Below are 26,305 nucleotides of genomic sequence, written 5' to 3'. Positions count from 1 at the left end.
TGCGGTGGCGCCCGGAGCAGCCACTTCTTATGTAAGACGTTTTAATGACCGTCAAACCCTCTCGCCGATGTCCGTGCTCACTGTACGACTCGGCGGGGGGCCGTGGGGGGGTACGGGGGAGTGCGGCCCTCCTGTTGGGAACCCACTGTGAGGCCTGTGCACACACACGAACACAGCCGGGAGACATTGTCGACGATCAAACACACCGACATGCATTCCTCCCCCCCCCCGCACCTCCCTCGACGCCAAGCGATCCACATCTCCGTTTAGTCAGCGTGTGCTGATGTTGTCGCTGTGGCCTTACATACACCCCCTCCATGTCCGCACAGGGTAAACGTGTCTAGAAATCTGCATGCTAGTGTGCTGAGCGTGAAAGAAAATGTGCCTGGACATCTAGTGCGTGCAACAAATGATGAGGAAAGCTTTGTAAATGTTTTAGAACTGGTGAAATGAGTAGTTAATAGTGCGCAGTCATCATAAAGTGCTGCAAACAACTTGCTCTTAATGTACTGCAGGCTAAAGGCAATGCTACCTTAATAGCGTTTACATTTATTAGAATTGGATTTTATTTTTCACGGAAACTTGTTCTGTCTTACTTTTCGAGTAAAAAGAACGAAAGCCAACGGTGGGTCTTTTGTCATACCGAGAGCACCTCTTAGCGATTGCCAGCGCTGAAAAGCAGCTCCAATATTTACACGAGTCTGACTCCAGTTTGCATCTTTTAGTTGGGCTCAAAAGTTGTTTCTTGTGTTTTCTTGACGTCACGCGCGCTGGAGCTACTTCGGCCCAAAAGCAACAACTTTTTGAGTGACCGTGCAGGATTTTAGAGGCAGTTGTGGTGAATCGGTCTGGGCTCATTTTACACATGAGGACATTGCTGGAGCAAGTCGGGGGCAAGGAGCCTGAGACATCATTTCAAGAACATGTACCTAAGTAACTTTTTAAAGTGCAAGTAGTTTTTACATACTTTTTAAATTCTACTTGAGAAAGGAATTCTTTCCTTTTTTAAATTGAAGCTGCCCCCTAGTGGCTGGAGTGAGCAAACAGGTTATTTCTTTAAAAATCCATAACTCCGCACCGGAATGGGCAAGAGACTGTCCTAATGTGTAGAACGAGCCCAGACCTGTTCACCACAACTGCCTCTAAAATCCTGCACTGTCACTCAAAAAGGTGTTACTTCATGCAAGAGCTTAATATAGAGACTGCAGTTACAGCATAAGACCTGAGGTGGCAGTAGTGAGTACAAAATGACCAACTTGCATCTAGTTTTTATTGGATTTTCTTTGAAAATATTTACATTTTCACATTATGTCACGTTTTGTTTCTCATCATTTATGTCACAAGGGAAAGACTTTTTTCGCTCAGTTACTCACAGTAACTCAAGTAACATTTTCTCCAAGTACTTTTTTCCTCTTTACTTTTACTTCAGTAGAATTATTTCAAAGTAACACTATTATTACTTGGCTATACCCACCTCTCTGGATCAGCCGCCACAGAGTCCAAATCTCAACCGCATTGAGAATCTTTGGGATGTGCTGGAGACGGCTTTGCGCTGTGGTCACACTCTCCCATCATCAAAACAAGATCTTGGTGAAAAATGAACACAACACCGGATCTTCTGACATTGCGGAAGCTCATTGAAACACCACCACAGCGAATCCAGAGGAAGGAAGGAGGAAACACGCGCCGACACGGGGAGAACATGCAAACTCCACACAGAAAGTATTTTGTGATGAATTGCATTTAAAGCCTCCACTTAAAAGCCGACGGTCTGTGAAACATCTTGAACATGAAAATTCTACCCAAATGAATGTAACCGCGCTCCATTTAATTGCTTTTGTGCCGTCGACTGTTCATTTTTCTACCCATAAAATCAGGATTTATCATGCAATTATGTCCGGCATTAACCTCCCTGTTGCAACATCGCGTTCGTTCTGTTGCGTATTCTGCGTGAGTCCACTCGAGCCCATTAATCTCCGTCCTCAGCTCGCGAAACTCAAAACAAATCCATTTTTTTTTTTTTTCCTTCTGACAACTATTCTCAGCGGCGAACCAGCGGCAGATTTGGCTGATAATCATCAAAGTGAGAGATTTCAGCGCAGCCATTCCACAGTAAACAAACCACTAAAAAAGAAAAAAAAAAAAGTGCCGCAACCTTGAACAGAGTGATATAACGTGTCTGAATTGAGTTCTAATTTGCAAAGTTGTGGCGGAGTGCAGCGGCCTCATCTTATTTGCCTTCATTTGCTGGCATTTTGTGATCATCTATTACACACGTACAACATTGTTCGACACTTTCAAGATCGCAATGAAAAGAGAAACGAGTCAACCATTTCCGGTCCAAGCGCGGAATGGAGTCTCTCTTCTTTGTGGTGTCTTAGTAGAAAGTAGTCATTTACAAGGAGCGTGGCAAATCCAAAGTGGTGGTAGGTGAAATGCATGAAAAGTGTGTTAAAAAAAAAGATTGATTGATTGAGCGTTCCTCTTAAGTGGAATAGAAAGTGTGAGCTTCAAAAAACCTCAAGGCAAAGGAAATAACATTAAAAGCAACCATCAACAATTACATTAGCTACCATTTCTGCGTTCTGTCAACAGGACCGTATGAAACCGGCAGTTACACGTCAGCTTTCACTGCCGACTCTAGAGGAGATTTTATTTCTTTAAGTTGATGTTGGAAGAAGTGTGTTGGTATCTTTTAATTTTAAGATTACTTTTTCTCAATCATCCTGTCATGCATGTAGATTTAATTATATTCAAGTGAAAACATCTATGTGGTTTATATTCGTTCATAATAAAGAGTTGAATGCCATCCATCCATCCATCCATCCGTCCACTTTCTTCCGGTTTTTCTGTGGCCGGGTCGCAGAGGCAGCAGTCTCAGCAGAGATGCCCAGACTTCCCGATCCACGCACACCTCCTCCAGCGGTTCTGGGGGGACCCCGAGGCGACACTAGGCCAGCTCGGAGACATAGTCCCACCAGCGTGTCCTGGGTCTCCCACGAGGCCTCCTCCCAATAGGACATGCCTGGAACGCCTCCTGTGGGAGGCGACCAGGAAGCATCCGGAACAGATGCCTTAGCCACCCACCTTTCGACGTGAAGGAGCAGCGACTTTACTCCAAGCTCCTCCAGGGTAACTGAGCTCCTCACCCGATCTCGAAGGGTGCGCCCAGCCACCCTGCGAGGTAAGCTCATTTTGGCCACTTGTATCCGCGACCTTTACCGGCCATTACCCAAATCTCATGACCATAGGGAGGGTGAGAGTTGTTTTACTGTCCACTTCATTGGGGCTGTGGAGTACAGTGAACCATCTCCTGAGGCTTTGAAGCATGCATCGGGAAATGATGGAAGAAGTGAACCACACTTCTGGGGTTTCATTGTCACAGCACCAGAACTTAATCATTACCACCCCCTTCTGTATCTCTCATCTGTGGATGTTTGTTAAAGAAACAACAACAAAAACTGGCAGCACCTCAATACTCCCTTTAAATGTGGGGGTATTATGTAAAAAACACTTTTTCAGGCTTTATATCATGTTAGTGTGTCATTCCTCCAGTGTTGCTCACAGTGATTCACATATTTTTGAGTAATCTTTGAATCTCCTGCCAGCAGCCATTTATGTTCTCTTCCTTAGTTCAGCCCACAGCACCCGCCCCTGCAGACTGACCTTTTTATTTACCAAATTTAAATACTTTTGTAAGAAAACCCCTGACTTCTGTTGTCTGTACTAATTTACAGTAGGTCCGCTTCCTGAGAGAGAACTGTGTGTTGATCGGTCTACTCTGCTCAGCGTAGTAGCAACCTGCATTCACTTTTTAAAAATGCCTTCAGCCAGAAAATGTTTTTTTTTTTTTTTTTTTGATACGAAGAAAACAGCCCTCTTTTTACGCTTTCCAAGGATAAAACAGAGGTCGCCCCAGCAGCACTGAGGATGGGTAAAATGCAGAGAACCAATTTCACTACAGGGATTAATAAAGTATACCTTAACCATAACCTAATGTTTGTTCGAGGCACTTTTCAGATGACTGCTTTCAAAACCAGAGCTTATTTGAGACTATTTGACACTAAAAAACAATGCAATCCCTATTCTAAAGAGGACTACTTCTTCAGAGCCAGCAGCACAGGTAAGCTGTTCTATAACTCAATGTGGTTGTGTCAGCATTCCTCACTTTGATAACCATTCTAATGTATTGTAGCTGCCTTAGATGCCTTGTTTGATGCTTTCACAGAGCCTAAATCCTCCTCCTGAAGAGCGTCTGTGTTGCTTCCTCTGATCATGTCCGTGCTCAAATTGTCTCCACCCTTGCGCGCGCCCCCGAACAATGCATAATACTTTCAAACTTTCCAACAAATTTGCCAGCGCGACTACAGTCCTCTCTCTGAGCTTCCTTTCTCCCTAGTTATTATTTGCAAATTTGCCAGAAATGTCATAACCACTCACAACAATAACAAGACGATACCGAGATAGATCCGTGTTGATTTTGTTTTTGTTGCGCCGGCTTGTTTTTCTCTCTGATCACGCAGCACACTTCATTTGTCTTTTTTCCCAGAATGAGCCTGGACAGAGACGCTCGGAATCAGCGGAGCGACGCCTCCACTTTTATTTGTATTTAGTTTGGTGTAATTCATTCGGGGGAATAAAACAAGCTGGCAGGACAAACAACGATTTGAATGCTTTATTCTGAAATCTTTATCCGCCCCGTCTTGGGCTGCAAGAGGCTACAGATGTCCAGCAGCGAGAGGAACGAAATGAATGCAGATTAAAAAAAAAATCCCATTTCAAGTCAATTGGGATATATTATCTCATTTTAAGTGTAATTGCTTCTTTTGTATTGCTAGTTTTGTGTCATTTTATGGCTCAAATTGCCAATATTACTTACATCTGCATCTTTCACTTCCATGCCAAGCCCACCCAGCGTCCAAAAGTGAGTGTATAAATATATGAATTCTGCCAATACTCCTCTGACAGGCTTCGCTGGCTCAATGAGGCAGTGATGGATGGCCCCAAGGAGGTTTGTGCAGAGGGCGTGGCCTGGGTGACTGAGTGGGCGGGGCCTGGATCATTGCCTAGGCGGGGCCCGGATGGTCGATGTGCTGGACGCTGCTCTTAGGCACTGCGGGGCTGACGGCTGGATGGATGGATGGCCACGCGGTAAAAGAACTCCATCGACCTGCCTTGTCAATACCCAGGACTATGTTCTATGGCTCCCCCGGGGATTCGGATGGATCGCACGGACTCGAGTGGACCGAGTGCCCACTTCTATTCATAGTTTTCATGCGACGTCACGCCCGCCCAGACGTCAACACTCTCTTGAAGGGTAGTGAGAAGGAAAGAAGTGTTCCAAGATAGCCCACCCCAACACTAAAGGAGACATGTTGTGCAAAACTGACCGCGTTATAAAGTTTATCGATCCAATCAAGGACAGCGGCAGGAAGACGGAGCTAACCTCTAAAACGTGACTTAAGGCTGAGGGGCAACGCCTTCTTCATTGTCCCAGCTCATGACGATGTTAGACGCTCTTGTTGTTGCCATCTGTCGGAAGTTTTCTTGTTCCGTTCCAAACGTACATCCGACAGATATATACCGGGCCGATATTTGGGTATTTTAGGCCGATATCTTACTATCTGCTGATTTTTGTCTTTCGAACAAGCTTCCTCTGAAATATCTACTAAACCTGAATGACCTGAATAAATCAGCCCTATGCCCCTCATACAGCGCCCCCTGCAGTCACAGTTCAACACTGATATAGAAGCTTCATACACAGAATTGTTGATTATTAGAGAATGTTTTTTATTAGAGACAAAAAATGGACAGATATAGATATATTTATATATATTTCTATAGTTTAAACCTTATATAAATATGCTAAGGGCTGTCCATTCCCTGTTTGACCGCAGCTGGAGCTTGGTTCGCATTGCCGGCAGTAAGTCAGACCTGCTCCCGGTGCGTGTTGGTCTCCGCCAGGGCTGCCCTTTGTCACCGGTTCTGTTCATTACTTTTATGGACATAATTTCTAGGCGCAGCCAGGGGCCGGAGGGTGTTCGGTTTGGCAGCCTCAGGATCTCATCTCTGCTGTTTGCAGACAATGTTGTTCTGTTGGCTTCAAACAAATCAGGACCTTCAGCTGCTCTGGGGCGGTTTGCAGCCAAGTGTGTAGCGGCCGGGATGAGGATCAGCACCTCCACATCCGAGGCCATGGTTCTCCACCGGAAAAAGGTGGTTTCCCCTCTACAGGTCGGTGGGGAGTCCTTGCCTCATGTGGAGGAGTTCAAGTGTCTCAGGGTCTTGTTCATGAGTGAGGGACGGCTGGAGCGTGAGATCGACAGACGGATCGGTGCAGCGTCAGCAGTGATGCGGTCTCTGTATCAGACTGTTGTGGTGACAAATGGACAAGTGGTAATAAAGTTGACATTGACATTGGTGAAGAGGGAGCTGAGTCGGGGGGTGAAGCTCTCAATTTACCGATCGATCTACGTTCCCACTCTCACCTATGGTCATGAGATTTGGGTAATGACCGAAAGGACGAGATGCGGATACAAGCGGCCGAAATGAGTTTCCTTCGCAGGGTGACTGGGCGCACCCTTCGAGATCGGGTGAGGAGCTCAGTTACCCGGGAGGAGCTCGGAGTAGAGTCGCTGCTCCTTCACATCGAAAGGAGCCAGCTGTGGTTGCCAGGGCATCGTGGAAGGCCCAGGACACGCTGGTGGGACTATGTCTCCGAGCTGGCCTGGTGTCGCTTCGGGGTCCCCCCAGAACAGCTGGAGGAGGTGTGTGTGAATCGGTAAGTCTGAGCATCTTTGCTGAGACTGCTGCCCCCGCGACCCGGCCCCCGATAAAGCAGAAGAAAATGGATGGATAATTGAAACCGTTGCTATAATAATAAATGTTTAGCTATAGGCCAGGGGTCTTCTGCCTGCGGGCCACTTCTGGCCTGCGAGATTATTCAATCCGGACCCTGTCTTGTAGAGCACAAATTCTTGAGTATGTAAAAAAAAAAGTTAGTCTCTATCCCATTCCTGTGCCGAGTTATGAATTTTTAAAGAAATAACCAGAATGCTCACTCCAGCCACTCGGGCGCAGCTTAATGAAAACAGGAAATAAGTCCAGCAGAGGGCACTGACTGATAAGAGATCAGGATATAAACAACACATTACAGCCACGTGGTAAATCAATAATCGGCCCCAGGTTGGCTGTGGCTGCAATAGTAGCTTACTGTAGCTCTTGTTTATGGACCCCGGCAATACACTCCCGAGATATTACGGACCCCAGGGAAATTTGCTTGGAGACCCCAGCTATTGGCTATTTGAGAGATTAAAAAAAAAAAAAAAAGTCAAATTAAATTATTGGCCTATATATCGGCTATCAGCCATGACAACCCCCTTCATATCGGTATCGGTATCAGACCCCCAAAATCCATATCGGCCAGGCCCTAATTGAAGAGACATCGGCCATTTGATCGCGGTTTCGCCGATATATTGGTTTGGCCCTAGTTTTTGATTACAAACAATTATTAAAGAAGATGCCACAGAATTAGATTGTGTTTGTAAGTTCAAGAATTTGATGTAAAATGCTTTATAATTAGATGCAGGGTTTTCCTCCCAAGACACACGAAAGGTTTTCAAAACAAACTCCGTTCCTCTATTAGACAAAAAAAAGGGCCTTTGAAATGTGCTGTATTTTTTCTTACCAAAAACCTAGCCAGCGTTTGGTGTTATTTCTCTCATCTCCATCACGGCCCGGGGTGAAGTAACTGCATGTGTCCAGCGCGGGGCGTGCCTCTGCGGGCGTCCTCCTCAGTGCTACTACTGCCGCTGCCGCTGCTGCTGCCTCCTCTCTCCGACTCCGACTCCCGCTGGATGGCACGGACGCAGGTGGAAGATCCATCAAGTCACCCGCCGACCACCACGCGGAAACCCTCTTCCTCCCCCTCCACAATAAAAGCGTCCGATCCCCTTCGGCGGGGAACTCGCTTTTATTTTGAAGCCGACTTGAGCACGGGGCACGGTGCGCGCTTGACGGCTGCGATGCAGGTGGAGCGGCTCGTCCAGGACCGTTCACATCTGTCTTGAAGCAGACAGGAGGGAAAGGAGGGGAGGAAGAAAAAAGGGAAAAAAAAAGAGAAGCTGCGTTCTTACGTGCGTCTTTGGATAACGCGCACTCGCACCCGTGGCTTATACCTACACTTCTAACGCCTCTTCTTGAGCTCTGACTAAGGATATTTTATTCCACCCTCCTTTACAAGTCTGGAGAATTTTACCGTGGAGGGATCGCCGCAAAACACAAGTAAGGACTTTTTTTTTTTTTTTACCCCCCTCTTTTCTATAAGCTGTGGTGTTTCTTTGGTGACAGGTCTGGCGTAAGAAAGGAATAAAAAGACTTTGGATAACGCGCGGGATTGTGTTGGAAGTGGGGGGGAAAGGAAAGCGACGCGTAACGGGTCAATATTTGGAGATACTGGGAGCGCATTGTGACTTGGTCTTTGCCTGTTTGTTTTCTGCGTCTGTGGGAGCATGACCGTTGGAGACGCGCGCTTGTACCCATGTCTACATCCGCGCGTGGCACAGATTATGTCCATGTCTTCTTAATCAACAAGAAGCCGATGGATGGGAAGCCTGCATGGTTGCGCTTGCCTGGGCACGTTTGCGCAATGTCCAGCCAAGTTTTTTTTTACCCACCGTTAGGGGATGAATCGCACGCTGTGAGACGCCGTGTCTGGATGAATGATAAACGCAGACTTACATTGTGTTTTTTTTTGTTTTCCCTCCCCGGTTGCGAGTGCGTAAAAAAATCGTTAAGAAAAAAAAAAGAAAAAAAAAAAAAAAATCCCCTCTCAGAACACACGTGTGCAAAGCGCCGGAGGGGGGAAATCTTCGCCCGCGCACGTAATTGGCTGCTCGCGTTGTGCGGATGATATCAGCGCTTTTCGGACTTGGGGCTCGGATTTATTATGTTTTAATATGCGACTCCTGCGCCACCGCGCCATCGCCGAACGCCCACTGGAGGGGGGTGGGGGGGGACGTGGGGACGTGGGGACGGGAGTGCGTAACGGTGTCTCAACAACCACAAGGAGAAAGTGAGAAAAAAAAGAGCATGGGGCATAACGTCACATTGAAGAGAGCGTGATGTATGAGAGGGGTTATGGGGGTGAGGAGTGTGGGTAGTAATTACAGCGCGGCGTCACGTTGCGCGCGCGGGTTTCGGGGGGTGGGGGGGGTGCAGAGATGGATGGAGGTAAAGGGCACGGGGAGGTGGAGGTGGCGGTGCGCGCGTTAGTTGATTGAGGTGTAGCTAGAGGTGGAGTTGTTGGTGGCGCTCGTGTGCTAGTATAATGCGCTAGTAAGGTTTCCGCGGAGTCGTTCGTTGCTCCTGCCGTGGGATCGCTCCAAAAGGAGGAGGACGCTCTTTCTTCTCGACTATGCAATTCTGAGCTTTTGGGGCAACTTCGATGTCTTGGCTTTTTAATCTGGCGCCTGGAATGATTGAGTGTTGTCCATAGGTGTGCGTGGGGGACAGTGTGGGGACATGTGCACCTCAAACACTGCAGCTTTTTTTTTTTCCACTCAAAGACTCAAAGTAACACATGTAAAATCCAATCCAAAATAGAACCGGGGCGGACTGGGACTGAAGAACAGCCCTGGACTCTTTTTTTTTTATTATTATTGGTATCATCAGCAAAAAGAACTGGAAAGGTGGTCGTAGAAACAGAAGCAAAATCATTAATATAAATAATAAATAATAATGGTCCCAAAATTGAACCTTGTGGCACACCATACTCCACGGAATTCCTTTTAGATTCATGTTTTTTTATACTGGGCTTTACCCAAATCTAAAAGCTTCTCGACTGGAGAGCAACAATGTAAACGCCTTATTTGAAAGCTAAGACCCTCAAGAGTGATGGAAACTTTTCGTCACGTCGCCACTTTTTTGTCATATTTTTGTTGCTTTATTAATGATTTTTTTCTATCATTTTGTGTTTTTCCTCACGTTTTTGTATTGTTTTTTTGTCCGTGTTTTTCTCATGTTTTGGTTGACTTTTCATCCTCTTTTTCTCGCTATTTTGATGCTTCTCTTTTTAGCTTTTAGATTTGGGTAAAGCTCGGTTGAGGCGGGACTGGTGGCCCTAGAGCCAGTGGCCCTTCTGTGCTCTTCCAGAATGGACACATGGCCAGTCCGCCCCTGAATAGAACCATGCTGCAACCCCTTCACCCCCGCCTGAACCGAGCACACTTTCTCCAGTTTGGCTTTACCCAAATCTAAAAGCGTATTGGAAGATGTGTCAAAATAGCGACGAGGGTAAGTGGTTAAACGCGGCCTATCCAATATTTGGATTTTCTTGCTGCAAAAATGCCCTATTGCCTACAGCCCCCCCACACACACACACACACACACACTCACCTGCACGGTCTTGCCATAAATAAAATCCATTTGCTCTTATTCGAATAGGAGTTTTCCGTTATTGAAACCGCTTGTTCAAGTTGCCAGCTGTCGTTTGCTGAAAGCCCATAAATCATCCCAGCGCTGATGACGCCTTGAGCAGTAAATTGATACTGAACCATCTTCTTTAATAGGTTTGACGAATCGCACTCTGCTGGAGACTTTTCAGCCTCACTGTCGCCTGGTCTGTGGAGCGTTAGGCCAGGCGTGTTGAGTGACTATTAGGGCTGGGCACTGGAAAAATAGGTTGAGGTACTACTGGCATTGGAAAAAAAAAAGTCAAGTAATCAAAAAAATCTATCTTTGGATTCAAGTTTTGAGGGGCAGTGTTCAAGGAAGTGACTTGGTTGTTTCAGTTCCAATGAAAGAAATGGTCTTTTTTATGGCATACATGAACGTTACTGACCTGTTTCCTGGTTCTAGATGACAAACATCTGAAACTATCTATCTTTGTACGGGTAGGTATCCAATAAAGTATCGTTCAGGTGTCGGTATCATAAACCAAGTATTGTTAAAGTACCGGTATTGGAAAAAAAATGTAATGGTACCCAGCCTTAGTTCATTTAATATTGACTATTTATGACTGAGCTGTTAGTACTGTTTCTGCTGGCAGCTGTTGGAAGATGCAAAGTGCTGGGTTTAATAATGAGCTATTACTAATTGTATGACAGTGAGTGGTGATGTTTGTGCTGGAAAGGATTTGTGGTAAAATAAAGACAAGACATGGCAGGTGAAAGCATTGATTTGTGACGCAGTGGTGAAAGTGGAGATATTTTGATCCCGTAATATCTCAGTTTGCATGTGAGAGTATGAAACTGACTCAACTCACCCCGTACGATGATTATTTATAATGTTTTGTCCGAGATAACCAGAAGTAGCAACTACATCGCTTCACAAAGCTGTTTTTCCCGCGGGTTTTCATTCACAAATATCGGCAGATTTTATTTCCACGTGTCCTGTGAAGGGTGTTCACGATGACGCTATCACCCAAATATGGAATTTTTACTTCTGCGAGACGCCCAGTACGGACGAGTGGAGAAATGTGCCGTGCACTCGGTACCAAACTTTGTGCCACTCATGCAACAAGTTAGCCGCTATAGTAGCTCCTATGAACTCCAAGCTTTCCAGTCTTGAGGCTTATCAAGATTTGAAATAGAGGGATTTTTCAATATCTGATTCCTAGCCTGATTTATGCAGCTTTCAACCCCCCTAAAAATCTAAGGTTTTACAGATTTTTCAGATTTTGTCGCTGAAAAAATCGACAATTTTGGCCATTTTTATATTAAAACATGACAGAAAACTTGCAATACATTTTTTTTCCTCACATTTATATCAGTAATGTTCAGCTTTTCCCGTATTCACCTGCAGTGTCTCGCATTAAGTTGTTGTGTCGAAAGTGTCCGGTTTGCATTACATAGCCTTTATGTGACCTCAGTCTTTTTCCATCGTCCCATTAAAACGGAAAAGTGCCGCGAGAGTCTTTACCGTCACATCTTCATGCTTTCTCCATGTGGTCAGGCCGGGATGACGTCATAGCCTTGACGCCATGTGACTTATGTGTCCGGAGGGTGTGCTGTTGAGTGACTACTCCGTGTCACTCGTTAGAAACAATGACCAAGCTGTTATTTACGAGACAAATGCGCCTTCTGGTTTGAGTTTACGGTCATGAGGTCATAGCTGACACGGAGAGGTGACCAAATCCTCAGAACTGAAAAGTATTTTATTCACATAAGCAGAGGCATGTAATAATTACGCAATTCACTGTCTTAGATCAGCCGCTCTCAAACTTGTCACACCAAGGACATAAAAACTCGTAATTTGTCCTCCAGACAGCCTTGGGTTCAATACATTTTTTAGTTAAGATTTGATGTTAGCACAGTCCTGCTCCTCAAATGTAGAGTCTTAAAAAATATTGGCAAATCTTAAGTTTCTGAATGTATTTGAACGATGCGGTGCATAAACATCGACTGCCCAACACCAAAACCTGCGTGTAATGGAAAAGTCCTCACCGTTTGACTCTTTGTTGGATATAGTCTCTCGATATATAGAAAAGGCCGGGCTTTTGTTGTTTCTCGTGACATGTTTGACCTTCCAAGTACCACCAGGCCTGGATCGAGATGAAATCGGACTAAACCTGCCGCTAAAATTGGTTTAAAATGGACCAAAAGCTACGTGCCGAAACCAAATAAAAGCACGAGTAAAGCTTTTGTCAAGTCATCTGCAAATGAATATGACTAAAGCCTGAAATTGCAGAAGAAAACCCCTGTTATGGCGACTATAATTACTCTGGCCACGCACGCTACAGCCAATACCCGTTATCAAAGCTTCATGTGTCTTCAAACCCGCGTCCACCGCCGCTAATATCTTCCAAAGCGCTCATTTCCTGCTTCTACTTGTTCGGTGTCGCGGTCAATTGTGCCGCTTCATGAAACCGCGACAAAAGACCGCGCGCTCGCCGACAATTAAACCCTGCGCAGCGCATAATGAATTACCGTTTTGATATCGACGGATAGACAGACTCTGTGTCCCGGGCCAGAGAAAGCATTTGGAGACATCCTTAAAAGCCCGCTCTTTCACACAGTAATAAAGCCGCAGGATGACATTGTCTCCTCTAAATGGGCTCCTGCGCACTTCCGCCATTGTTCTCGCGGGCTTTCAGGGCACCTCAGTGAAAGGCGCTTAACATTTGCCTTTGTGCGCTGAGAAGACTTATAATAATTGCACATTTCCGCCACCGATTTGAATAATTTTCCTGGACCTTTTCACTGTTGTTTTTTTTATCCTCTGTACATGTAGTCTATCTGTGTTGAGTAACTAGCCGGAGTGGCTTTCCAATTGAAAATGCTGAGTGACAGTTTGGAGTTTGAAGCAGTGTTTCTCGATTGATAAGACTCCGCTGTGTAGAGCAAAGATCAACAAGCTGTTGAGAGTTCTTAGTGGAATTTCAATCCTCCACATACAGCCGACTTTATTACTTCATTACACTCCTTCAATCAGAGTCTGTGCTGAATCTAACCAGCGCTAAATGTTGTCGTCACTGTACCTCGGTTGCTAACAAGCGGTCAACGGCTCTGGCGGTTCTTGAGCCGCTTCACGCTCAGGGACTTGATGCAGCTGTACAACAGCAGCTAAAAAGTTCTCAGAAAGAGCAAAATAAAGAGGTACAGCAAGTCCACAATGAGCAACAATCATCAAAATGCTACATATGCAAATCCAGTTGTAGTAAAGCTAATGCATAATGATAGGGATGCGCTGATACCACATGCTTGTACTCATACTCGTACTCATTAATGAAGTCCCGATACCAGAAACTCCAACAGGACGCAGCTCTCCACTGAGGAGAGAAAATAACAACAAACTGGAGAATTCTTTGGTGGAAATCCAATATTCCAAATAGAGCTGACTTTATTACAGACGACACTCCCTAAATCTGTGCTGGATTTAACCAGAGCTAAATGTTGCAAATGTTGCTAAACTAGCCACTAACTCGCGGGTAACAGTTTTGCCCATTCTTACGCCATTTTGTGCCTTGGGGCTTCATCTGAAAAAACTAAACCAACGACTCCGAAAATCCAAAATAAAGAGATACAGCATGTCCATATCGAGCGAAAATGAGCTGCAGCAAAACAATCAAAATGCTGTAGCTACTCGCAAGTAGCTAGTTGCTATAAACACACGAGAAAATCTACACAGAGCTGTAAGGCCGTGAAGGCAAAAAGAGACTATTTAGCTGCAGTAATATGTAACATCTCAATACTATTGTTAAATAAACATAGAAAAATGAATAGAGCAAATGGAGCTTTTGGACATGAGTTGTTCTGTCTATGACGGACAGTGCAATAAAAATAAAAAAATATATTGAATGAAAAGAAAAGAAAAAATAAATACATTTTATATAAGTGTAGCCTACTTTACTCAAGGAAATGTAAATGAGTAAATTAACTAATTACTAACCAATCTGCTGTGAAAAAGTAAGTATGTTGAAGAATATGCCTTGTACTTGTATCAGTATTCAGTATCGGCAAGTACTTAAATCAAAGTCCTCGTATCAGTTTTAGAAAAAGTGGTATCCGTGCATCCCTACACTTAACGAGGCCAATCTAGCAGTAGAAGTGGTACTGAAGTAATGCGAAAAAATCTGATATAACTTGAATCCGTACTTTAATGGAATGTTGTAAATGAGTAACAAATTACTAGCCAATCTGCTATGAACAAGTCAGTGTATAACCTCACTGTAGAAACTGTGGTATCAGTCTTTGAACACAAGTCATAGTTCATTTTGCAAAAGACTAGAAACATTCTTTGTTTATTCTCGACACACTTTCCACTCTTTTCACGCATGATTCAAAAAGCGAAGACGACAAGGCAGATTTCTGAGACAACACTATAAAATCAGTCAAATAAACAGAAACAGATTTCTGGGCCTGATTGATTTAGCGTCGGACCCAAAGCTTTAGTGTGCTGTGCGGTGTCTGATTCTGATGCATGAGAGCAGTGCTTTGAGAGCGCTAATAAAGAAAACAGTGTGCAGTGTTTAGGGAGATGTTTCAGGAACAGTGTCACATCATCAACTTATTTCAAACCTCTGTCTCACGAACAACGCTAACAAAAGCCAGGCTAATAACCGGGCCTTCACAGTGCACCACTGACCCAACACTCACCGCCGCTCTCACTCAAAACGAAAAGACTTGCCTGTGCTTCCTGCCTAATAAGATATTCCGCCGCCCGCTGCGTTTATTTAGGCCAAGCACAGTCCTGTCTGCAGCAGCTGTCATCCCTGACCCATCACTGTGTAAGACTCCATTCTCTGCAGGGTCAGAGCGGCCTGTCACTCTCCCTCTCGCGCCTCACGCCTCCCTTCTCCTCTTATCAAAACACCCCCATAACGCCCCCCCCCCCCCCCCCCTCCATCACTCCCATTTTCTTCAGAGAAAACGGAGAACTCAAAGACGTGCTCCTTTCATGATAAAAATGGACTGGACTGGACCTTTTACCTTCAGGTTAACGGCAATGATGATGATGACGTGATCCAAATATGGTCAATATCCTTCCCGGGAGACAGCCTATGGATAGGAGAAATATAAAGACGCAAAACGTTCAAATGAGGTTTTCATTCCACTCTTGCAACAACATCTCCGCTTTAGTAGCTCCCACAGAATACAAACTTGAACTTAACAATATTATGAAGTTTTTTTCCTGGAAGGATTGTGTTAATATGTAATTCCAAGCCTGAGTTATTGAGCTTCAAACATTGTATAAGTTTGTTATATACTTCAGAGACTCTTTTCCAGCTGTCATGAATCGGTCGTCCCTCTCACCCCTTCTCTCGACTCGCATCTCCTGAAAGCATTCAAATAGGTGATCTGGCCCTAATCCCCGGGACTCCATCGGTGGGGGAAAAAAAAGAGCAATCTGCCTCATTACCTCCTCGACCGCCCCGGCTGCCCGACATCCATCTTGCGAGAGAAGACGCGGCGTTACGGAGAGCTTAAGGGAGCTATAAAAATCAAGACACTCCCCCAAAATGAGATAGGAAAATGAAGGCTATCCATCTGTCTACGGCGCCACTCGGAAACCGGCGGAGCTGATGGCCGCCAGAGTGTGTGAAATCCACCTTTTTTCTTTTTTGATTGAGGAGTCAGAGATGAGAGTGAGAGAAGTGATTGCGGCGATGAGAGAAAGGAGGAAGAGGAGGAGGAGGAGGAGGGAGATTTCGCGCGGATTGAGAAGTAGTGATGATGCAAAATGGAGGTATCGATTGGGCGAGGTTTCGGGCTTCTCCTGTGTGGCCCCGGCTGAAGGATATCCGCGTCTAGACAAGTACTAATGCTATAAACGTCTGCCTGGGAGAAGAGCGGCGGGTGTAATTTAAGAGGCTTGGAGATGCTTCTTTATTGAAATCGCGTGTTGTTATGTTGCATCCTCTTCGAAAACATGCCCGGAGTGTTGTTTCGTCCCATGCTTTTGGTTCAAACGCCAGCCCACACTCCGATTAACGTCACACGGACCAGACACTTCCGGACACTTTCACCCTAACATGTTCTGAGTCTGTTGCCAAACTCTCAGTAATGGTGAGCGGCTAAGAATGATAGTGTTTTAACTCTGGTAACTGTTAAAATGCTGATTTCATACCTTTGTAATGGCTGGATCCATCCGCATAAAACAAAAAAACAGAACTCCGTCGTCTCCTCTCTCAAGGTCAAACGTCTGTCTCACAAAGATGTTCAGAAGTGGAGATGGTGTTCCAAAATGATGTGCCTGATGTTGGTCAGATGAAAGGACTTTCAGAAATAAGATGAACGTGGCAGGTTTGTTATTATGATCTGGGAAAACCTTTGTAGTTTTTTTCTGTTTTCTTCCATTGTGTTGCACCTGGCCAGCCGTCCACTCTGTTCAAAAGCCGCACCGTCCCCGGGAACTTTGCCGACAGCCAGTCAAATCTGGAAAAGTTTGATGTCGATCCAATCACAGACCACGGAACGAACCACTAGTCAATTATTTCCGTTAATGTGCTTAGCATTTCCTTCTTGTTGCCATGGATCCAAAGTCTTTTCCTCAGTTCTGAACGTAGGTTGATTGAAAAAGCCGCAGAGCGTTGGGGTTGAATTCTCCTACGTTTACAATCTGAACTGAGTTGCTTCTGATTCCTTGTATCTAAAACAACATTGTTCACATCTGTCTCCGCTCTTCAGGCCGATGCCGATGTGAAACTATTAACTTCCTTTTCTCTTAGGCTTTTCTGTGATTGGCTTGTCAATCGCACCCATCGGAAAAAAAAAAATCACCCCTTTTCCCAGACTATTTTCTGGACATGCGTTATTTGAAGTCAAATGACAAGAAGCACCAAGGCTAAGATGTTAGCCGTACAGCCTGAATAAAGCGTAAAACGGCACCTTTTAATCAGTTTCTGTAATCAAACGCATTTTTTTCTCTGCTCATTTCCGAAGGTTACGTTTGTATCGGCATCATTTAATTGGGAACTATACTTTTCCTCCGCCCAAACATGCAAGGACTGTGAGAGATTATAGCCTCGCTTCACTGAGGCAAAGTCGAGATGGATTTTTTTCATAAAACACTCTCCGCCGATTGATTGAGCAATTCTATCCCTTATTACTTGGTATTTTGATTAAAACGAAATCACAGGAATCCGCTGAGATAACGGCAAGGTGCATGTTCGGCTTCACACTCTTCCAATTGGGTGAGCTGGATTCGATGGGTGAACGGCGGTAGGTCGGAGGAGGCGTTGTCGTTGCAGATTTGTACAGACACCACTCCAGCAGGGGAAACAACAGAAGCTCAGATTATTCTGTGCGGAGAGGGAATGAATCACGTCACATAAGAAAACATTCTGGTTATCTTGAGAGACCCTATATTTATCTTTCTATACACAAGGGGACGTTGATCCTGTCGAGAGGAGGACTGGAGAGACTCGTGTTCTGCAGAGAAAGAAATAGCTTTGCGTCTCGAAATTACAGTGAGTTGACGAAACGCAGCGAGACAGCAGGGCGCAACACTCCACCACTATAATCCACTGGAATGGAAATCAGCAGTAAAAAAGGCCTTTCCGCAAGTTCGCTAATGATAACTAACCCAAAACATACATCTCCTGGAAAGCACAGCGGTTTTGCAAAAAAACAAACAGCCGCCATCTTGGAGACTGTGTCACCCAGCAGCCTGGAGTGGAATGGCACATTTCCACAGCTTGTTTGGTTCTGGTCGCCTTCCTAATTGGTGGTTTAGTGATTCATGCCGTTAGATCTTTGCTAGATACCATATCCTACTGTCTGGGGCCGGCGAATCCGTTCAGCACCTAAATGTTGGATGAGGCGTTTTCTTTTTCTCCCCCCCAAAAAAACAGTGGAGAGAAATGCAATAGTTTCTGAGCAGCGGTACCGCATGCATTAATGAAGGACTTCTTTGTGAGGCCTTGGAATATCATGCATTTAGCTGGATTTCATTTGGCACGGGGGGCACCGTCGGCATTAACGGGTGGTTTGGGGATTGCAGAAAGAGAATAGAGGAGTATCTATAAAACACATATTTGTAACTGCTTTGTGGCGGCATCAGTGAGATGAAGTCATGGCCAGACCGATGAATGAATAACCGACGCCTCGCACCACGTTTGGAGCCCGTGTCCATTTTAAATGTATTTACACACGGCCGTCAATATTTCAGCGACCGCCCCAGTGGAATGCGCCGCGTGTAGCTTCACCGCGGACCACATGCCTTTGAGCGAAATGTGTCCAGCTTTTCCAATTATGTTTCCATCACGTTTTAGTTCCTCATTTATATCACTGCGTTTTAGCAGGATTCACTTCTGGAATACGAGCTGCATTTCAACCTTAACCCTGGCACCGCAGAGTTAAGACGGCAGAACGGCAAAGAGCGAAGGAAGACATTTACTGGTAATGCGTGGCACCATTCACTCCACACACGGTGGTGGTCAGGCGCATAAATTACGGAAATAAATATGAAGTCATGTGGTATTTTTGGCTGTTTTTGCAAGAGTCAGAGGGAACATCACCTCTTTGCAGCCCTGTGGTTTGTGGCACAGGATCACGGCCACTACAGCCTGTAAGTTTCACTGACTCATTCGTCATTGTGCGATCTTACTATCACTTTAAAATAGTGAAGTGCTCTCAGCCGTGCAGCGTTTCGGGTCGGCGTGTTTTTTGCCGCAGCTCTTCTTTCAGCTTCCATTGAAAGATTGACAGACTTGTTGATTCTTTGAGGTTTCTGTCAAGTCCTTTTACACGTTCGCCTAAAACACTAGTACACTTGAACATTCTGCTTTTGCATTTTTGTTTTAGTCTCTACACTACGTCATATCCATCAAGTCACTCTTTCATTTTCTTCATTCGCGTGATGCTGTACGTCGCGACCTCTCGACTTCGCCGCCATCTTTGTCCCCGTGCCTCTCCGGTTCTCGCCGTGAGTTGATGGGATTTCAAAGTGGAGCAGGTTGCGTAAAGGCGGCGGCGGGGGGTGGGGGTTGGGGAAGGGCAGAAGCGCGAATAAGAGTTTCATGCTCATAATTGAGGAGTGGGTGTTAGTTGCTAATCCGTACACTGCGGGATCCGAGTCATCCGCCGCCGCTTCTATTCCGCCTCCGTTTTAATCGGCCCATTTGTTTTTGCATAAGGCCGACTCGCACGATGATACGAGTCTGTCACAAAGGTGCGAGTCTGTCACAATGGTGCGAGTCTGGTGTGAGTCACCTTCTCTGCGTGGCCGTGTGGACGCGACGCGAGCTAATCTGACGGGCTAAATGTGTCCTCCCTGTACGTCATTTATTAGTATTGTAGTAATTGTAGTATTGTGTTTGGGGGAGCGATGGCATTAGAGGGACAGAGGCAGAATTGCTACTTCTAAAATGTAATCTTCGTAAGGCAGTTCTTGATGTCATTACTTGAGTAAAAGTGCAGATACAAATATTGCTCAATTGATTTGCTGCAGACAATGCTTAAGTATTCAGAATAGAAAGTGCAAAACTTGTACACAAGTGTGATGAAAATAACTTCTTTCTTAAAAATTTCACATTTCACTACCCGTACGGCAACACGGCAGGGACAAACCATCTTCCTTGTCAAGTGGAAGATGGTTGTGCATTGACAGTACATCTGCACAGCGCCACCTATTGCTCAGGAGTGTGTATTCTTTGGCGTCTATAAAGGAACATAACACAGGGGAAGATCAACTCTTTACTCGGAGCCTTTGGAAATCCAGTGAAAATAATAAGTTCTAAACCAAAATACTACTCAAGTAAAGTAGGGATCCTACTAATGCTTAGGTACTAACCTGGCTAACACCAGGCTGCTGTGTGCGCTCAAATTATTTCGAACTGCACAACAGCCTGGGGACCATGGCCCAAATTTTCCAGTGGATTTGGGAACCAATCACAGAGCGAGGAGGGACGGCAAAACGATGACGCGCTATTCGATATACGGAAGCTTGTAGTTTATTTACGGATAAATAAATAAAAAGTTTATTTACGGATCAAACATGACAGCAGCAGACGCGACGCTATTTTTCGATCAAGCTTTAGACCTTGTTCTAAATAATTTAGCTCAAAAGTTTACAGCGGGTACGTTATACGTCCTCTCATACGATGATACGATTGGCCATGGCTACGTGCAGACGCATGATAGACTTTTTTTTTTTCTTTTTCGTATCGCCCAATAAACGACTATGGACGATCGTAAACCACACCTCTCCTACGAGAAAATGAATTGGTGGTCCCCAGACTAAATATCACTTGTGATTTTAGTCTGGTGTTAGCCAGGCTACTTAGGTACAGTACTTCGGTCAATTTAATTCGTTAATGACCACCTTCGCTGTAAAGAGATTAACCTCCACCTGAACCGAGCATATTTTCTCCAGTTTCGCTTCAATGGGACTGTGCAGTGTACAGAGTTTAAAAATGTTTAAATTATGTATTTTCCTCCCTCGTCATGTTCCAGTCATGTCCTGATGTGTAGAATGAGCTCAGACCTATACACCACAACTGCCTCTAAAATCCTGCACTGTCACTCAAAAAGTTCCTTCGGGTCCGAATTGGCATCATGCACGAGCTTAATATAGAAGCTGCAGTTACGCGTATGGCCTGAGGTGGCAGTAGTGAGCATAAAACGACCAACTTGCATCTAGCCCCTTTAACCAAATCTGAAAAAAGTGTCAACATAGCGACAAAAAGGATGAAACGCAACAAGAGTGATGGAAATGTGATGAAAAAGCCACAAAACCGTGACAAAAATATGTGACACAAATGTGAAAAAAAGCCATGAAAAAGTGACCAAAAAGCAACAAAAAGTGAAGAAAATGTGGTATAAATGGGACAACACGAGGGGGGGGGAAATCAATTTAGGTGAATTTTGCAGGTCTTAGCTTTCAAATAAGGCTGTGACCTTATGGATTTGGGTGTCTGTGACCATAGGAAATGTTTTGGAAAATAAATCTGAATTGATTTGAAGTAGTTTCACGTGACTGGATTGAACAGTCAGATTTGGAACAGGGGGATAGCGGCGATTTTAGTTTCGATCTTGTTTCCAACACCAATGGGTCTCACATTCCAATACATTCAAACTGGTGGAAATGCGTGAGATTATAATCTGACCTCACCTGCCTTAAACAGAGGGAAAAGGAGTCAGAAAAAGTAGTATGGCTATAATATTGTATCAGCATGTATTTAGAGACTGGTTTCACTCCGTGTTTTTCCCTTTTTTCGGCCTTCAGCCCACATCAGAGACGTCTCAATATAACAGTATATAAAAAAACGATCGTGTAAATTGAGTAAAGTGCCCTTAAGAGAGAGGCTGTGTTTCATCCCCTCTGCCAGAAATCCATTTGGCTTTTGTCCGTCTTGTCACAAATTAATATATTTCATCACGGCCGCTCCCCAATCGATCCGGGGCGCGCATACTTTAAAGCTGCCTGCCTCACAGCTCCCCTCCAGTGTCCGGGATGTAGCAATATTAGAAAAAAACAACAATTATTTCACCACTCCAATGGCCTCCACTACAACCTGTGGCTTGTAAGGTTAGGGTGCTGTATAACGATACAAGTGTTCAATAGGAAAAAACAGTTTAGGTAATACTGGTATCAGAAAAATAAAAGTACCAAAAGTTTATTATTATATATATAGATCAAGTGTAGACGCTGTTGATTCAGGGAAAGGAAGTGACTTGGTTGTTTCAGCACAAATGAATGATACAAATTCAAAAGTAACAGAATAAAGAATACACATTTTAGTATAGGTATCGTTCAGGTATTGGTATCGTAAACCTCTTAACCCCAAATCTTAAAGATTCTTGGAAAAAGGGTCAAAAGAGCGACAAATATTAGACGAAAACGAGGATGAACGTGCGACAAAAAAGCCACAAAAGAGTTATGACCGTACCAGACTGTAGCTTCTCAAGCTAATTTCCATCTGCAGTTACCAGCAGTACCCAGACCTGGATATAAGGACTTCATTTCTCTCATTTCTCCGTAATAATGTTTTTTTAGAAGAGTATACACATATGGGTTTTTCTAAGGCTGATGACGATTTTGGGGGGATTTTCATTGGCCGATATGATCCTGTAAAAACACTTGGCCACTTCAACAGTGTCCAGCAGGGGCCGATTTTATTTTATTACCATGGGTGATTCAATCATAGTTTCCTTCCCAGCTTTGGTTTCTGTTAGTATTAGCATACTGTTGCTAGACATGCAGCATGTCCATGAATGTGGACATGCAACTAAACCTAGTGAAACCAACTAACTTTAGTAAAACCAATTTTTTATTGCAATGTTTCCCTGTTCCCCTGTGGCGGAGGAAGTTGTGGGTGGACTCGTTTTAAATCCCGACTTTGCTCTTTCCAATGCAGAATATCCCAGAGATATCAGCTTTTATCGGTGCTAGATCGACCGATTGCAGATATTGTAAAATCCCCAAATATCGGCCCGATATACCCCTATTTAGCAGTAGCATTAGCAAACTATGATTTACTTATTTTGAAAATTGCCAGTGGACCCCATGTTTTGGCCCCTGGTCCGGCCGTTGAACAGTCCTGTCCTAAAGTACGAGGCAGCAGATAAAAGACGATACATTCTCTACCCCGGCACATTTACAGGATTTATGACTCTGTGCTGGATCTTTGGGATCTTTTCAGTTTAAAAAACGGTTTCTTTACTTGTGCATTCTGAAACCCGTATTGGCTGAGAACTAAACGCTGAGAGACACAGATATGGGTCAAAATCATGTCAATTCCCTCCATGTCGGTGGTGATTTTCAGCCACATCTGCCCCGGTGCAGCCGATATGAAAGAAAACAGATGACAAACGCAAATGACAAATCCTTTCTGGTGCAAAAAAAGCTGTCACTTCCATCCGTCTCTTTTCACAACTTGAGTACAGCTCAACCAATAACGCCGCTGCGGATCCGTCTCGAACGTCACATCCCAGTCTGCCAGAACGTGACAGTCCTCATTTAGCCCCGGCAAACAGAAAGAAAACAGCCAGACGCTTCTGCTGTGAACGTCAAATTGCGGAGCAGGACATATGGCGTCAGGGGAAAAGAAATCAACACCCACGTTTAATTTAAAACTGCAAAGACAGTGTTGATTGAACAAAGTTACACGTTTGAGAGACAGACGCAGGATGCTGAAGACATCCGGACGTGTTGGTCTGTTTTAGTTTTAAAGTGAAGTTTAGTCAATAACAATTAGAAACTTCTCCTGTAGATCCTGTCCTGGATATGGGGAAATGTGTGGTAAGTCTGTCATGATTTTCATATTTAAAAAAAGTTATTTTGTTGATATATTAGTTACAAAGAGTTTGGATCTTGTTTAGTTTATAAAGTAGTTTAGTTTATATATAAATAAAAAAATTTAAAAAGCAATTTCGCCTTGTTTCTTGCAGTTCAAAGCTCCATAAATCAGGCTGGGGATTAGATATGAAAAAATACTTCTGCAAAAAACTTTAAAATATTGCTAAGTCCAAGATCGGAAAGTTTGGAGTCTGTAGGAGCTACTAAAGTGGAGATATTGTTGCAAGAGTGGAATGAAAACCTGATTTTGACAACAAAGTAAAAAAAAAAAAAAAGTCTTACCTAAGCGCTTGTTTATTACTCCCGGCTGTGTCCAAGAATGAAAAAAGACTATTTAGATTTCAGCATCATCTTGGTTGCCTTTCGTGCTACACGTGGATACCAAACCTGTCAATATTTATGAGTAAATAAGCGTTAGAAAGACGAGGGAGTGCAGCCATGTTGCAGTTATTTACAGGAAATCTCCGGCTGATGAGTCACATAAAACAAGCATCGTGAAGGGTGACTTTGGTCTATTTCTCACTATTTCTAACCAAGCACATTTTCTCCAGTGCAGCTTTCTTTTTTCAGCACATTTGGCCAATTTTTCATCTTGTTTTCCTCACTTTTTTGTTGCATTTTTGTCGTTCTTTTCACCCTCGTCGATGTCGCTCTTTTGTTGCGTTTTCATCCTCGATCCTGTCACTTTTTTGCCGCCATTTTGTTGCTTTTTGATCCCGTTTTTTGTCGGGGGTTTTTCATCCTCGTTTTCATCTCATTCCCATCCAGTTTTTGTTGCGTTTTCATTCTCGGTTTACTATTTTTTTTCTTCTTTGTTCTTTGTTCGAGAAGATTTTAGATTTGGGTAAAGCCAAACTGTGGAAAATGTGCTCGGTTCCGGTGGGGGTTAAAGGAACAGGCCACCGTTTTTCCATACTGTGATATGTTCTTACCTGAGCTTAGACGAGTTGATACATACCTGCCTGGTCTTTGTGCGTGCGCTCAGTCACACAAAACGACCAAAGATGTTGTTAAAGACCAGACAGGTAAGCTCAGGTAAGAACACATCGCAGTGTGGAAGAACTGTGGCCTGTTCCTTTAAGGGAGTATGAAACAAAGACGAATGAAAAAAAAAAGGACTGGGCTGCCGTCGGAGAACCCGTGAATCCTGTCTCTCGCTCTGGCCTAAATCGGCAGCTTGCTCCCATCAGGAAATATGATTGCGCTCCGAACTGTTTAGCGCTTTCGTCCGTTTCCAAGTCTTCCCCCCCTTCCCTTCTGCGAGCCTTTCCCAAAAAAAAAAAAAAAAAAAGCCTCCGTTTGGTCGCGGCGTTTTCACAGGGCGCGTTCTGGGGAAGCTCCCGGTGTGATCCTGGAACAGCGAGTTTACGCCACACGAGGAGCGGTGTCGGGCAAACTGTGGAGCGTGGGAGAGGGTGGGAGAGGGTGGGAGAGTGTGGGAGAGAGTGGGAGAGGGTGGGAGAGAGTGGGAGAGGGTGGGAGAGTGTGGGAGAGAGTGGGAGAGGGTAGGAGAGAGTGGGAGAGGGTGCGAGAGAGTGGGAGAGAGTGGGAGAGGGTGGGAGAGAGTGGGAGAGGGTGGGAGAGTGTGGGAGAGTGTGGGAGAGTGTGGGAGAGGGTGGGAGAGAGTGGGAGAGAGTGGGAGAGGGTGGGAGAGAGTGGGAGAGAGTGGGAGAGGGTGGGAGAGTGTGGGAGAGAGTGGGAGAGGGTGGGAGAGAGTGGGAGAGGGTGGGAGAGTGTGGGAGAGTGTGGGAGAGTGTGGGAGAGAGTGGGAGAGGGTGGGAGAGAGTGGGAGAGGGTGGGAGAGTGTGGGAGAGGGTGGGAGAGAGTGGGAGAGGGTGGGAGAGTGTGGGAGAGAGTGGGAGAGAGTGGGAGAGGGTGGGAGAGAGTGGGAGAGGGTGGGAGAGTGTGGGAGAGAGTGGGAGAGAGTGGGAGAGGGTGGGAGAGAGTGTGGGAGAGGGTGGGAGATGGTGGGAGAGGGTGGGAGAGGGTGGGAGAGGGTGGGAGAATGTGGGAGAGTGTGGGAGATGGTGGGAGAGGGTGGGAGAGGGTGGGAGAATGTGGGAGAGTGTGGGAGATGGTGGGAGAGGGTGTGGGAGAGGGTGGGAGAGGGTGGGAGAGTGTGGGAGAGAGTGGGAGAGGGTGGGAGAGGGTGCGAGAGTGTGGGAGAGGGTGGGAGAGGGTGCGAGAGTGTGGGAGAGAGTGGGAGAGGGTGGGAGAGTGTGGGAGAGTGTGGGAGAGAGTGGGAGAAGGTGGGAGAGAGTGGGAGAGTGTGGGAGAGAGTGGGAGAGAGTGGGAGAGTGTGGGAGAGAGTGGGAGAGTGTGGGAGAGAGTGGGAGAGGGTGGGAGAGTGTGGGAGAGGGTGGGAGAGGGTGCGAGAGAGTGGGAGAGGGTGGGAGAGTGTGGGAGAGGGTGGGAGAGAGTGGGAGAGGGTGGGAGAGAGTGGTAGAGAGTGGGAGAGGGTGGGAGAGAGTGGGAGAGTGTGGGAGAGGGTGGGAGAGAGTGGTAGAGTGTGGGAGAGTGTGGGAGAGTGTGGGAGAGTGTGGGAGAGTGTGGGAGAGTGTGGGAG

The 26,305-nt window shown here is 45.3% G+C and overlaps 1 protein-coding gene across 8 annotated transcripts in view; it reads left to right on the top strand.

Moving 5' to 3' along the window:
- The first annotated feature begins 8,001 nt into the window (after positions 1 to 8,001).
- The window catches only part of nrxn2b (neurexin 2b), a 1,057,142-nt gene continuing 1,038,838 nt past the window's right edge, over positions 8,002 to 26,305 (top strand). For 4 of the 8 annotated variants that reach the window (XM_079579562.1, XM_079579560.1, XM_079579561.1 and 1 more), the window contains exon 1: positions 8,004 to 8,283. The gene's annotated coding sequence lies outside the window, so the exon portion shown is untranslated. Of the gene's footprint in view, positions 8,284 to 26,305 lie in introns of all 8 variants that reach the window. The other 4 variants (XM_079579564.1, XM_079579563.1, XM_079579565.1 and 1 more) reach the window with 2 other exon arrangements.

This window comes from Gobius niger, assembly GCF_951799975.1.
Source record: "Gobius niger genome assembly, chromosome: 21".
Classification (NCBI taxonomy): Eukaryota; Metazoa; Chordata; class Actinopteri; order Gobiiformes; family Gobiidae; genus Gobius; species Gobius niger.
This window is presented reverse-complemented; position numbering and strand designations above follow the sequence as displayed.